The sequence below is a fragment of the Anas platyrhynchos genome, chromosome 1, assembly GCF_047663525.1.
Source record: "Anas platyrhynchos isolate ZD024472 breed Pekin duck chromosome 1, IASCAAS_PekinDuck_T2T, whole genome shotgun sequence".
In the NCBI taxonomy this organism is placed as follows: Eukaryota; Metazoa; Chordata; class Aves; order Anseriformes; family Anatidae; genus Anas; species Anas platyrhynchos.
In genome coordinates, this window is record NC_092587.1 from 108,076,840 (window position 1) to 108,092,454 (window position 15,615).

Genomic DNA, 15,615 nt, shown 5'->3' on the forward strand with positions numbered 1-15,615 from the left:
ACTGATTTCTATGATGCGCTTTTTGCATGTAAGAAAGGCTTCTAGATGAGATACTTACTGTCCTCTTGGCCTCTTTTTGTCAGCTTGTTCTGCCATGGTTTTATTTTCCCAGATAAAAACAACACTGCAGTTTGTGGTGGGAATGTCCCAAATCATTATTTCACAAAAATAGAGTCAACTAACAGGATGTCTTTAATTTCTCTCAGTCTTTGACTGCACTAGTAAGCTTTCTTAGCAGCATTCAGAAGTTAAGTCATTTTTTCTCTCCAAGATTTACTTTTTTTTTTTTTTTTTTTTTTTAATCCTGTCCTGTTTCTCCCCCATGCTTTGCCCTCTCTCCATGGACACATATCTCTGTATGTGTCCGTGTCAGGTTCTCCTCCATAGGACCTGGCTCTTCTGCAGCTTTGCCCAAATCTGCCACCTGTCCAACCCTCCCCAAACACCAGAAGTTCCCAAACACTCCTCTCAGCTTTTAGGCTCCTGTTATTTCCTCTTCCATATTATGTGATTGAACACACCAATAGACACTGTATTTCCTTTACAAACTTTGTACACGAGAGACGGGTGCTGCCAATAAATCAACCACCTGTACTTGGATGCAGTGAAGTTATTAAACAAAGATATTAGTATTTTTGTATTGGCTTTTTCCTGGCCATACAAGCTTTCCATGTACATCTGAAATGGAGCTCAAGATAAAAAAAAAGAGGTCTTTGGCTGGGCACAAAAAAAGAGGTCTTTGGCTGGGCACAGGGAGCTATTTGTAAAAAGTTTCTTTCAAAACTGTCTTGGAATTAAAATAAAAAATGGAAATGGAATTTAGCAGATGGCGTATGTATGTAGCTACATATACACAAAATATATCTTAGGTTCTGAGTTTAGTTAACTGAACACTTTTGTACAGAATTAAGACATACATTGTTATTCTGATTCTTTTATCATAGTGTCTTAGATCCTAATATAGCAGCAAACTGCTAACACAACAGGTTGCAATGCTCAAAGCCCCGTCCTACCACCTGTGTATAGCAATACAATGCTCAACTTGATTTTCAAAGTCCCAGCTAGTTTGTAAAGGTGAAAATAAAAACAATACATTTAAGAACAGTAGCAGACCCCACTTAATGCAGACCAGCTTCCCATTCCTCAGCTTGCTTATAGGAAGCCCCACCACACCATTTACCCTTTCCTGAACTGCCCCTAGGGATAGTAGGGATATATGTGTAGGGATTTCAGCAGCAGCTGGATGTGTAAGTGCCACAGGTTTGTCTCTTCCCTCCCTGTGCAGCCATTTGTAAGACTGAAAGCGTTACCTGAAAGACCGTGGGCCCAGCTGGAGAGACAGAAAGTGGAGCTGTAAATCACGGTGGCTGTGCTGTAGCTCCAGGCGCTCTCTGTGTAGGCAGCTGGGGCTTCCACTCTGACAATTGCCACCATCCTCCACAATACCACCAGTACCTTTGCATTCCCAGCGCCACACTGCAGCAGCATTGTGGTGCTGCTTCTGAACCAGAGGAGGGGCAGGCTGGGGGTAAAGACTGCATCTGTAACTCTCCTAGCATTTGTAAATTCATATTAGGAGCCTGGGAAAGAACGTCATGGAATAGCCTGTGCAGTGCCTAGATGTGGGAGGTTGTAATTAAAGTGGAAACAAATGTGAAAGAAAAAAGAAATCTCCCCTCATTCCTGTTACCAGTGTTTGGTAGCTCTTTCCTCAAGATCTGCAATTCAAGCCAAGTAGTAGACCTGAAAATAAAGGAAACATTGAATTAAAAGTACTACTTCTTGTTGGCTTCTTATATTTCTATGTTACAGAGATTGGTAATGTCTCTTATGGTCATCATCTAGAAATAAATGTATTCTATAGAATAAAATGTAAGAATGTGTGTTATATATGGAGTGGTAATTCGTGTAGAGAAAATGGCTGATATTAATAAAGAAGGGGGAGATTTGGGAGTGTGGTAATGGGGGGCAGAAAGGCCCATGGTTGATAGTAACATCAGACTCTTAATGATGAGACCATCAGCAATTTAAGAGAGCTTAGAGGGAACAGAGAAGGGTGATTCAGGAGACTCCGTGCAGTCTCGGGTTGCTTGTTCTCCAGCGGTTAAGTCATGGAAGTTTCTGGGTGTTTGCTGTTGTTGTTATATGCAAAGTTGTTTGACCAATGAAAAGTTGTTTTGAAAAAGACTGCTGTGGGGAGAAGGGTATAAGAGAGGAGCCTGCCCTCAAGATAAAAAAAAAAAAAAGCAACACGATGAAGTTATGTCATCAATGAAGAAGCAGGAAAAAAGAGTGAAGAGGAACAGGCTGGCAGAATGGAGACCAGGACGGGAACAGGCACTTTGATTGCCTCATGAAGATAGGTTTGGCCAGACTCAGCAAAATGCTCAGAGAAGCTCGTACAGAAAGTCACTGGAAACAGGCGCACTGGAGCTGGAGAGAATCTCGAGCTGAGAGAAGCGGACCTGTGCACACAACTGCCTCTCGCTGGTAAGCAGTTGCGCATTATGGGGAATCATACGTCCTTAGGAACAAAGACCGTCCTGGTAACCTTACAGCTTATTCTCCTCATTAACGATCAAACAGCTTATGATGCTGAAACACGGGACCAAATTGAGGTCAAGGTGTGGGGTCAAGGTGTGGGACTCTGCAACTAAAAACAGCAAGGTTGCAGTGGGATTGCTTGGCACCTGGCGAGCAGGCTCTGAGGCCTTAAAGAGCCATGTGGGACCACAGTCAGAAATGTGTGGTTTGCCAGATAGTGAGGGAGCTGCGGGCTCCTTTACTGCTCCTTCTGCTACACCATGGGCCCCCCCACCGCTACAGCCATCGAAAGCCTCTGCTGTTACTCCCCCTGTTGACCTGGACGTGCCTTTTGACCCAGGCCTATTGGCCTTGAAAAGGAGGTGGATATGCTTTTCTTCGATCCGAGAAGAACAGGATACATAAGGCCTGAAGGCCGAGTTGCTTGACAACTTAGTGGCGTCCCCCAGGGCTCGGTGCTGGGGCCGGTCCTCTTTAACATCTTCATCAATGATCTGGATGACGGCATTGAGTGCACCCTCAGTAAGTTTGCAGATGACACCAAGCTAGGTGCGTGTGTCGATCTGCTCGAGGGTAGGAAGGCTCTGCAGGAGGATCTGGATAGGCTGCACCGATGGGCTGAGGTCAACTGTATGAAGTTCAACAAGGCCAAGTGCCGGGTCCTGCACCTGGGGCGCAATAACCCCAAGCAGAACTACAGGCTGGGAGAGGAATGGTTGGAGAGCTGCCAGGCAGAGAAGGACCTGGGAGTGATGGTGGACAGTCGGCTGAATATGAGCCAGCAGTGTGCTCAGGTGGCCAAGAAGGCCAACGGCATCCTGGCTTGTATCAGAAACAGTGTGACCGGCAGGGCTAGGGAGGTGATCGTCCCCCTGTACTCGGCTCTGGTGAGGCCGCACCTCGAATACTGTGTTCAGTTTTGGGCCCCTCGCTACAAGAAGGACATCGAGGTGCTTGAGCGGGTCCAAAGAAGGGCGACGAAGCTGGTGAGGGGCCTGGAGAGCAAGTCCTATGAGGAGCGGCTGAAAGAGCTGGGCTTGTTCAGCCTAGAGAAGAGGAGGCTCAGGGGTGACCTTATTGCTCTGTATAACTACATTAAAGGAGGCTGTAGCGAGGTGGGGGTTGGCCTGTTCTCCCATGTGCCTGGTGACAGGACGAGGGGGAATGGGCTAAAGTTATGCCAGGGGAGTTTTAGGTTAGATGTTAGGAAGAACTTCTTTACTGAAACGGTTGTGAGGCACTGGAACGGGCTGCCCAGGGAGGTGGTGGAGTCACCATCCCTGGAAGTCTTCAAAAGACGTTTAGATGTAGAGCTTAGGGATATGGTTTAGTGGGGACTGTTAGTGTTAGGTTAGAGGTTGGACTCGATGATCTTGAGGTCTCTTCCAACCTAGAAATTCTGTGATTCTGTGATTCTGTGATTAAAGCAAGACATATTGTTCAAAAGGAATGGAAAATGGAGACTTGTTTGTAGTCAAGAAAAGGAGTGGAAAATGGAGACTGTTAAGTCATGGAACTTAAAGGATTGTTTGTTACCTTTACCTGATTGTACGTATGTAGAGGCATACTTGGGTTATTATGTAAAGCAATGTTCTGTATATTTAGAATGTTTGATGTTCGTGTGTGCGTGTCGGTGGAGCGTAGACTCCCTGCACACCGAGTGCTGTTTACTTGCTTTTTATACCTTTTATAAATATTTCTTTTATAAATATTACTAAATTCAGATTGAGTTGAGACTTCATTTATAACAATGTGGAAGAGGAGGAAGCCTTAAATTATGATTTCCTTTGCTGGGTCCTGTTATGAACCCTCCACACAGCTGTAATTCACATGTGCCAGACCAGTGGGCTCAGTGTCCTCTTCATAACTGTGCATGAGGCTACAGAACATGAGACATCTTCTCATGTTTTACCTGGTGCCCCAAATCACAAGTCTAGGCTAACAGGCACACATGGGATAGTACAAATCAGACTGCTCAGTGAGACAGTTGATACTGCTCTGGGGCAAGGACCAATATCATCTCACGATGCCTTGAAAATTAGCTGTAGCATAGCTACCGGGGTTTTGGTATCATGGACAGTTATCACAGAGCATAGTACACAGTGCAGCTATGCAGATGAGGTAATCATCAAAATATAAATGAGCTCTTCCAAGAGATTCATTTCTGTAGAGCCTTGTACTAAGACTGAAATCACTGATGAGAAGCCAGGAGCATAATAAAGCAGCTGCACAACAGCACAGGAACAGACACGTTGAGTCCATCTAGGAATTGCAGGCATCTTTTATAAAATGCTCACAGTATCAGAAGCAGGGAAGTTTGATCACAAGCACATAAATCAATGACTGCAGTAGCTTTGTAATGGATGGTTTTGTGTTGAAGGATGTGGGGGGGTGGAATTGCAATGAAGAGCTGCAGACTGTTCTGTATACAAGAATAATGCCATCCTTAGATCCTCTGTGTTTTGTAATCACCCTGAAGTTTCTTTCAGCAAAAGGATTTTAAAATATTTGTTCATGTTGATTTGACATACATCTGCCTTATTTCTTTACCAAAAAAAAAAAAAAAAAAAAAAAAAAAAAAAAAAAAAAAGCATATAATTCCCTGTCTTAGAGCAGAGACTCCAAAACATGCTGAGAGTAGGAGAGTAGGTGAAATTTCCTTCCCCCACAGCAGGATTTTTGAATGGCATCCACTGGAGCAGACAACATTGGTTCCACTGAAAACAGCCACAAAACCAGACTTTGTGTACTGGCAGAATAAAGCAAGGCTCCTCTCACCAGCTGCCAACACCCGGATCCAGCATCACCACCCGATCGTGCTGACTGCAGAGGCTTGTACGCGCCCTCCCTTCCACCTTGGCGCTCGGTGGAGCAGGAGCCTTGAGCCTTCGGGCTAGGGCAGGGTCCCAGGCACCCCGCACCTGTGTGGCTCACATAGCTTGTTTATTCAGGCACCCATCAGCAGAGGTGTGAATGTCAAAACATTCATCACAACAGAGATGCTGACATTATTCCTTGCTTTTTTTTTTTAATGAGCTACTAGTGAAGCACTGAAAGCGATAGGGCTGCCCTTATAATAGCAGGGAAATACACAGCGTTAAAGAGGATCAGTGTCATGTTAGACATTTGAAGAACCATCCAGTTTTTCAAAACATCAACACAGTGCAGCAGAGAGAACGGGCTCTGACACCTGCATATGAAAACTTATCTTTGCACACAAAAGAAGGACCGCCCTGGGAACTGACTCTCAATTCAGCCAACTGTGAGCCACTGCACTATATAATCACAGAGTGAATCAGATCAAATCGTAAAAGCTAATATCCAGTTAAAGCTTGCTTAGTCCTGCTTTCAACAGTGATTTGTGTGAAGTTGACATTATTTCTTTTAAAGGGACTTTTGAAAATGTGAGAAATGTTGCTGAAATCACCCAGGTTATTCCAAATATACCACCTGACTTATTTTACTTGCACATTCATTGACCTGAATGGATCCTCAATTATTTTTCAATTTAGGTAAACATAACCACTCACCACGTTTTTTAAAAAGAGGCAGAGGGTTACACAGCATAGCTGAAGTGTCAAATATCTCTGTCATTTGCTCTGAATTTGGCATATAATACATTCAGGAAACCTCACTCAAAGTCAGTTTTCAGAGACAGGATAAATTCTTATCATAGAGAAAATTAATGAAAAGCTATACAGAAAATAGCAGCATCTCAAAACATAATGGGCAAATATTTATATCATAATAAGTATACAGTATATGTGCTATACCATTGCTATAAACCTAAACATATTGAAAATAATAAGCAGGCATAAATAATGATGCTCAGTTTCCAAAATCTCAAATAATAAATAAAAATAATTAAAAAAACAGGAAATTAAGCAGATAAATCCAGAATCACTGGATACAATTTCTAAGTTGTTTCATTTGGTTCCTTATGCTTTTTATACCGAATGTAACACACCTCTCACCATCACACTGTGAAGGCATTTATTCCTTCCCCCTCCTCCTTGCACTTAAACATTATATCTGGAGCCAGAAATTCTTTACATACACAATTATATTAAATATGTAATACGCACTTACATAAATTTATATTTAATATGATACACTCTCTATGGTGCATTTTATAGCTGTTTATCTGTTAAGGTAGTTATTGGCATAGCTATATATCGAGATGAGGAAAACAGCCCTGGTCCCCGTTAATCACGTGGGCTAGTGGAAACAGCACATTAGTGTTGTAACAGCATTGGTGACATTCAAAACTGACTGAACCATCACTGATCACTTAATCTTAATAAAAATTTTAAGAAAGCAAGATGTTTATTGTTCTTATGACATGCTTACGGGCTGATCCAAGTCTTTTTCATCACGATCAACAAAAAAGTTTCTATGAACTAACAGATATTGGACAGGATTTTCAGGGGACAGTCTTACAGTCTCCAGTGCATGTCAAGGAATACTGAAGATATTTTGGTGCAATTCCATGGTCATTTAAACCAACCTGTGTGAGAGCGATCCATGACTCTGCCTTCAGCCAGGCTTTCCCATCTTCTGTCTTACTCCAGCACCAGTGCTTCTGTAATGAGTCCACTCAGAAGATGATTTGGTTGCAATATATACTTTATTGGTTTTGTTTGTTTGTTTTTATAAAATTTGTTTTTGCAGTCACCCCAAACTATGTAGCCTTAAATTGGCATGGAACCACAGCCTCATTCTTCAGAAAACATTCTAAATCTAGCTGAAAAGAGGCATTAGAAATCAGTGTGCTGAAATTACCACAATACATATTTTACATATATATATATATATATATATTGAATGGGAATCACCATATTAAGGATGATTTTTTCTGTTCTTGTGGAACTGCATCAACTACTGTCATTATCTAGGTGTTAATGGCATAGTGCTCAAGCTCAAATACAGATTACCTAAATTTCTGCAGATGTCAGTGTTAAAAAAGGAGAAAATAGGCAAAAGGAAAGGAGTTGTGTGTAGCAGCAAGGATGCAAATAGCTGGTATATTTCAAATACATGTTTCAGCTAAACTTTGTAAGCCACAAAACATGTTGTAACAGCAGCTTGAATTAGGCAGCAGTCTCTGTAGGAAGCATTTGACTTATTCTGTGGTATGTCTCTGCCTGTGCAGACAAGGCACCCATGTTAAGGAGAAAATATGGACGGAAAATATTGTGACATATTTAATTAAATGTTTTGACTTAATATCTTCAGATTATAATACCTGGGCAGCATTTAGTCAAAATGATACTTAAGTTGTGCTTTTCAAAACCATTCAGTATTGACATAGTTCCACTCCCAAGTAAAATCAGTAGGAGTTTTACTGCTGACTTCCACAGAATATAAGCCAATGCCGAGCATTTCTGAAAATAGCATTCCATCTGTATATTTATTTAAATGAATAGGGACTGGTAGTAGAAATAGGAACTGAAAAGATCAGGCTTTTAATTTAAAAAAAAATGAAGTTAAATATAGGTTACTCCACTAGAAAACTAAAACTCAAGAATACCTAGACAAAGTTGAACACTTTGTGCTCTCATTTATGCTACAAAGGGATGGAGAACAGCTCCATTGCCCCAGGTGACACAGCCACACAATTTCTGAGGTCATTAGACACCATTGACATAGACACTCTTTAGTAATGGCATTTCATGCTTTCAGTGGGCAGATAAAGACACTAAGAGAACTGCCTCTATGTTAGTCTTGGGTAGTTAACCCCCCTAAAAAATTATTTCATCGGCCAAGGTAGTTAAACCCACCCTTTTCTACATTCAGGTAGATTTCTACCTCCCCCTTCCCCAAAGCCCCAAAGCAGCCCTTTTCTTTTGCTGCTAGATGCTGTTGCTTTCTTTAAACGAATAGCCATGACAGATGTCTGTTGGCTCTGAGCCAGCAGAACATTTACCATAGTCAATATTTAACATACAAATAGCCCTACTGACTTCAGTGAGGCTGCTGGTGTGCCTGAAGTTAAACAGCTATACAAGCACTTTGCTGGCTCGTGGCCTGACTATTACAGGGGCTAGCAGGATGTGGTAATGCCACATTCAGTGTTTTAGGTCCTATGAGATTTGGTCAGGTTAGATCTTTCCACCCTCGTTGTGCTTTGAGCAGGTTTTACTGGTTGCAAGGTCATCTGGGGTTCTTACGCCCTTGTGTGCCACTGTAGACGACAGAACCAAGTGGGCCAGAGGCACTTGGGCAGCAGCCTCGCTCGTTGCAAGTTCAGCTCTTACAGCCTTGAAGGTTCGGTTCTGAATAGCCGTGTGGGAAGGGAAGGACTACATCTTCCACACTGCTCTCAGGAGGTAGCGGGAAGAAGCTGCATCTAGAGGAGATGATTCCTTAGCTACCTCTTGACTAAGGAATAGGAGGGGTTGCTGCAGGCCTACAACCAACACTTCACTCATTTGCTCTCAAATTCTGATTAGGCGAAGCTATATGTAGAATAAAGACTCCAAGTCAACACAACGGTGGCCCCAGCAAATCTTCTCAGTAACACCTAAAAATCAAAAGTACAGCTGCAGTATTCTGATTTGCAATCTGTGAGCTTAAAATATAACAGGCAATAGAGGAAACATCAGCTTTTCCATTTATTTTTTTCATCCTTTATACTTCACAGAGTCACAACTTAATGTTTAAGTAGGGGCTTTTTTTTTTTGCCTTTTTTTTTCCCCCTAATGAGAATTGCAAGTCGAAGTTCATCTTTCACAAATAAGACAGAAGCCCAGAGACAAAGAGTCTGTCCTTAACTTTTCATTGAATCTCAGTGGTAGAATAAAGAAGCTAAAGCTACTCTGTAATGTTTAATGCATGCGAGGTCAAGCTAAGTCCCTATTCTATCCTAACTAGGATGGCAATTGTTATTGCCAATTACTTTTGCAGGTATTTTGTTACTTGTTGCAGCTCAACTACTTAGAAAATTCATATGCTTCAACCTACTTAGAAAATTCACATGTTCTCTGTTTGCATTTGGAATACAAATTCCTGTTCTAATATTGATAAGACATTTTATGATTCAGATTTACATCAATAGAATTGAAACACGCCCTTTATTGATTTGGTGACACAGGTGGCACCTCCAATGGTACTTTTTTTTTTTTTTAATATATATATATATGTCTTTTAAAGAGATCAGAAAGTCAAGAAAAGTGGAAATAGTACTGAAGATAAGCTTATCTTCTTACAGTGCTCAGAGCTTGATGATCACACATTTTGAGCATACTGTCTTTTTGTTTTGTTTTGTTTTTGAAAATTCCATGAATCTCACAGCAGAATCAGGGTCTACAGAACTGAATTACTTTTGCCTTTTTCTTTTTTTTTTTTCAGATGCTATAGAACCAGCTTTTAAGTTAGTGCCAGTAATTGACCGAAGTACAGAAAGCCTCATGTCTAATGCTTCACTTGGAATAATCTTGCCCTGTGATCAGTCTAAAGTTGACTCAGTTCAAGCTGAAACTATCCTAGCCAAAGCTGTTAGATCTAGACCAGACAAACCTAATGAGAAGATGCAAAAGAAATTAGAAGTGCAAAATGTGAAAACTGATACAGGTTTTAGTCCCTTTGACTTTCCTCAGAATATTTTATCAAGCTCTAGCACTTGTCCCTCAAACCAACTTATCTAAAACGTTACCCTAGCACTCCTTGGCTTTTAACTTGAATTCTGCAGCTGACTGCCCTGCTGCATCCTCAGGAGCATTCTGCTGTGAGAGTACCCCTGTGTTTAGGCAGGAGACAGAGCTGATGGGGGCTGCTCTGAATTTGTTAATGGAGACTCCTCAGACACTCATAGGACTTTATCCAAGTGATAGGAGAACTTCTTTGACCTGCCTTCATTACTATATAGCAAACAGCAACACATTCACACATACATGCACATGAATAACTCATAAAAAACTCCACCATGCTCAAAGAGTTCACTACCTGCAGAGAGAAGAATTGTGTTTTGAGTTTGTCATTAATCCTGAGGAAGACGGTAGGTGGGTCTAAAAAAGTGGAAGAAGGCATTATTCACTAAAAATATGTTAATTTCCTCTCATCTGCCTCACTGGAATCACTACAAGTGGACATGTTCACTGACTTTTGTTGACTAGGTAGCAGTGTTATGCAAACTTCTTATCACAGATCAAATTGTTTATCTATGTATGTAATTTCTGGCCAGATCATGGAATATTTTTCAGTCATTTGCTGTGTGCACTCTCCTAATGTCTCCTATAATGTGCAGTAAGTTATGAGCAGAGCTGGAAACTTCTCCATAGCTAGAGCTACAGCACAATCTGTTATTGTTTTGGGATATGATTTAATAGAAGTTCTGCTCCTCTAGTCTCATGCACACATCTGCCAAAATGCTCAATTTAAGTAAATTGTGTTAGGAATGAAGTCATACTATCATACAATATAGTAATGGAAGGCAGCTGATTACATTTTGTACTATAAAGAGCTTGGTCTCATCTTAGCATAAGATTCACTGCCTTTTTTTTTTTAAAAAAAATAAAAATAAAAAGACTGTGTGAAGTATTGACAATGTCAAGGAAGAAAACATATCTCTTTAGGCTCCAATCTGCATAAATCTTAATATTCAAAAAGAAAAGAGCTTATCAGCCTGATCAGACCCTCCCTTTCTCAAAACAGCAAATTTGAAGACAACCTTGTACACCAGTATCATCAAAAAAACAAAACAAAAACATACCAACATCCCAAACCAAAAAAATTTCCACTACCAAAAGACATCCAACCACATGGAGAGAGTTAAAATTAAAGGAAGTTAACGTTGGCATGAGCTAGTATCAAAACAGTAAACATCATATAAAGATATGATAGATTCATGCCAATAAATTGATGGTGACGCAAGAGTTTTATGAGTCTTGGCAGTCCTATCGGCCCAGATATTTTTGCAGGCATAACAAACTGGAGGTATCATCTCCTACTGCTACTGTGATATTATATTTTAAACTATTTAGACTTTTCTTTAAGACAGACAGTTCACACTGAAGCAAGTTCTGCATTGAGCTAAATAAAAGAATTGAACAGAAAGAACAAAAACAAGCCCCAAATAATATATATTTCTCAAAAATAATGAATATTTTAAAACCCTTGCTTTGAATGGTGCTCCTGCTTTTCAGTTATTTCCTCCTACAGTTAGTTGGATCTAACTCTGTAAATCATATTTTGCTGTGATTCTAAAAGCTACGTATATAAAAATAAATCAGAATGGACAAGCATGGTTGATGAAAAGAGCAAGGTTTTGTCAATAAAAGTGAAAATGCCATTTAAAGTGGTATGGAGTACCTTTATTTTGGCACTTTTTTGACACTTTTGGCATTTGTATTGGCATCCAAAGATTTGTGGAGATGTTTCTGACTGCTTGCCAAGACACTGGAGAGCAAACCCAATCATTTTTGTGAGGAGGAGGAGTGCCAAATAGGAAATGAACTAGTCAAACAAAAGAATGTCATATCAAAGTTTTGATTCAGGAAAGCTTTTAGAAGTGCACAACTCCAAGCACTTGAGTAAATCCATCTGCTTACAACTATCCGTGAACAACAAAACAATGAGCTTTGCTGGACTCAGTAAGACTGCTTGATTGTTGGAGAAGAGGTAGTTAAATACCCTCAGGGAGGGCATTTAATCATTTCCCCTGCCCTCCCTTAGCTTTTAAAAGTACAACTGTTTTACTAAAAGTCTCCCTGAGCTCCTATAGCTGGATCTTTATCTATTTGGCAACTCCTTATTTGAAGTAGCACTATCTGTACCATAAAACTTTGCCATGCTTGGGTGTTGAAGTGAAGACTGATCTTTTATGGCATGCTAAAAATGGGCATATTTCATCGTTCTTGTCATTACATGATACATGCTTCTACAGAATGTAAATATTTTATAGGTTGTTCCAGTACCAGAATGGTACACATAATGAATGGCTAACTCCAAAGTACATCGGAAGTCCTATATTCAGAGTGAGAATCTCTGGATTTCAATCTTTCTTTCTCTCTCTCTTGCTCCAAAGCTACAAGGGATGGTAGTAGACTTGTGGAGTCAATCTGAGGCATGTACGTGGTAGGGATATATTTTACTCTGTCAGGTTCTGACATGCATTCTTTTTGAAGGTGATTATTGATTTTCTGCCTCTGCAAGAAGGAATGACTCAAAAAAAAAAAAGAAAAAAAAAGAAAAAAAAAGCCTAGTATTAATCATGGCTTAAGGAAAAGAAGAAAACCCAACCTTTCTCTTTTTAAAAATGTATATATATAAAAATAGGAATGGGTGGAAATAATAACAGTAGTACTATTTTACAGGAAGAAGTGTTGCTCTGAAATAAGACTACCTTATATAAGACTGTAAGACTTAAATAGCTTGTAGAAAACCTGGAGATCTTTGGTTGTGACAAACCAAATCTGCTTATGATGTCATTTTCTTTATGTTGCTGCTAAGTTTCTGTGTTTAATGAGCCATTCCTCTGACATCAGAAAGAGATAATTGTCTTTTCTGTGGACTGTGCCTTTGGAAATGTAACACAATGACTAAATATGGAGTGATAAAACGTATTTTACTGCCTGTCCTAAGGATTTATAAATATGTTAGCTTTGCATCATTTTAAGATGAATTGCGTCTGTTCTTCACTGTGGGTCTTGTGCTCCAACCTCATCTCAGCTGCAACCGCAGCTGAAAATGAGTGTCAAAAACCGGACAAGATGGCAAGGATTTGATGCTGTGAATCTGTATCTACTATAATTATAGTAGGTTATCTTGGTAAGACACTTCCATCTAAAAAAGTAACAACAACAACAGAAGAAGATGTATAGGGGAAAAAACTCCAAGTGAATGAAAAAAACACGTATTTTCTTTTTCCCTGTAAGCATCAAGGACAATATGGTTCGACAATATGATGGGAAGTTTGTTTTTTCTTAGCATACAGTTTAGATACCTACTACCCAAGAAAGACAGAATGGAGCAGGTAGAATAGTGAAATCACAAGGAAGCTGAAAAATTAAAATGGAGCATGGAGTGTAGATGTGGGAAAGGTACATAAGGGAGGCAGAGTAGGTGGAATCAAGAAATGACTAGGAAATAAAGAAGTAGAAACATCAGGAGTAAAAAGTGGAAGGGCAAAGACAAAGAAAATGGTGGGGTAGAGAAACATGGGTTGTATGGAAAATGAAATGCCCTCTTACTCCTTGAGGCTTTTCTTTAAGGTCAGGATAGAAGAATCCCAGCAGGAAACTGATGAGACTTGTGCCTTTTTGGATTTCATTGAAAAGTTCCCATGCTAGCTTGTCAACATTTTTAAACACTAAATTTACTTTTAAATACTTCCTTGCCCCTTAGTCCCAAAGAAAATGTCAGCTGAAAGGAAAAATTGTCTCATCCCAAACTGCTGGTAGTCAGGAAATATAAAAGCGACAGGGATGACTCATATCACGTACGTCAGGCACAGTGAAAACAGAAGATACAAATGGCAAAATAGGAAGATGAATGTCATGGGGTCTATTTGAAGTGTTTTAAATCTATAGTTTAGAAAACAGCAGGTGGGAATTGGTGTCTAGAAATAACTAGCCACGGTGGGTTTTTGTTTGTTTGGTTTGTTTTTTTTTGTTATTGTTTGTATGTTTGCAAATTGTATATTGCTTACTAGTTAAGATACAGCTATTTTGGTACAGAGGGCCAAAGACACACAAAAAAATAAAAATCCAAACCTCAGAATGTTAAAGCCACAAACCAGCTGACACCTGTCCCCTGGGCATTCAGTTTTTCTTCTCTGAACAAATGCTAAACTGTTGGTCTATCACAGGGCAATATTTTTGTCCTCATGCAAATACCTGCAAGTGTTGTTTGTACCACTTTTGTCCTGAGAAAGAATGGCAGATCGAGGTTTGGGAACCGGTCCTAGAGAAATGTGCGCTGGCCAGTGAAAGAGCAAGCAGAGTTCTACAAGGAGGTGCTGAACCACATGAGAGCAGTGTCTGAAGCAACACTAAGGCTATCCACCTTGTCTGCTCTTACCATTTCAGATACAAAGAAAAATACTATTATTTACTGATTCCTTTTACACATAAAAGGCAGTCCCTGGAGTAACTCAGCCACCTGGGTTAATGCCAACTCAGGATGGAATTTTCTAGCCTGGTCCTACAGCACTTCCTTCATACTTACTGTACACACGAAACCAACATGCTGTTGAATCCACATTTACGCTGTTGAGCACTGCTCAGAAATAAGTGCTCCTTACACATTCACCATGCCTTACATCTGTTTGTATTCAACATTCAACCCTACCTATTTTGTGAATCCCCAGATGAAAATAACCATTGAATAATTTATACTGGAAGGGACATGCTGAGCACACTCAATCCCATTGTCTATGTTGTAAGTAAAGCCAGTAACAGCCTTGGCCCTGCTATTTACCCCTCAGGCATGCCACTAGTAATCAGCTGCCAGCTGGACCTTGTACTGCTGATCAACACACCTCGAGCCCACCAGTCCAGTCACTTATTGTCTACTTACCCAACCCAGATCTCACCAATTTGGCAAAAAGAACACTGCAGGAAACGGTGTCAAAGGCCTTGCTAAAGTCCAAGTATTCAACTCCCACTACTCTCTCTTTCATTGCAGAGCCAATGATCTCATCATGGAGAGCAAGCAGATTGGTCAGGCACAATAACAAAATATTCCTTCTTCAAATAATCCTTGCTTCCTCTCTTCTTCTTGAGTGTAAACTAAATTGAAAGCCATACGTAATCCCAGATGTAACTTTGCCCACCAAAAATGCATGGAATGCATTACTATTACAGACACCCAAAGTCTCAAGTTCAAACCTAGTATGCAATTACTGATAGATGAAAGAATACAATCTTTGCTGAAAGATAATTTACAGTCAAGGACCAAACCTTAACATAAATGACTTGTGATTTCCTGTTACCAATGTAATACTGTTTATCTTGGGAATGATTGTGTGAAGTAGTGTTTGCTTCATAAAAGGTAGTTGTTTAAGAGTCAGGTTACGTTTTAATATATCTAAAGATTCACAAGGCTAATAGCCTTAGAAAGAAATATCAATAT

General features: G+C 40.1%; 1 long non-coding RNA gene across 1 annotated transcript in view; it reads right to left on the reverse strand.

Moving 5' to 3' along the window:
- Window positions 1-6,964: 6,964 nt before the first annotated feature.
- The window catches only part of LOC106014522 (uncharacterized), a 35,328-nt gene continuing 26,677 nt past the window's right edge, over window positions 6,965-15,615 (reverse strand). Inside the window, exon 4 of the long non-coding RNA XR_001185899.5 lies at window positions 6,965-9,067. This is a non-coding gene — a long non-coding RNA (uncharacterized lncRNA). The remainder of the gene's footprint in view (window positions 9,068-15,615) is intronic.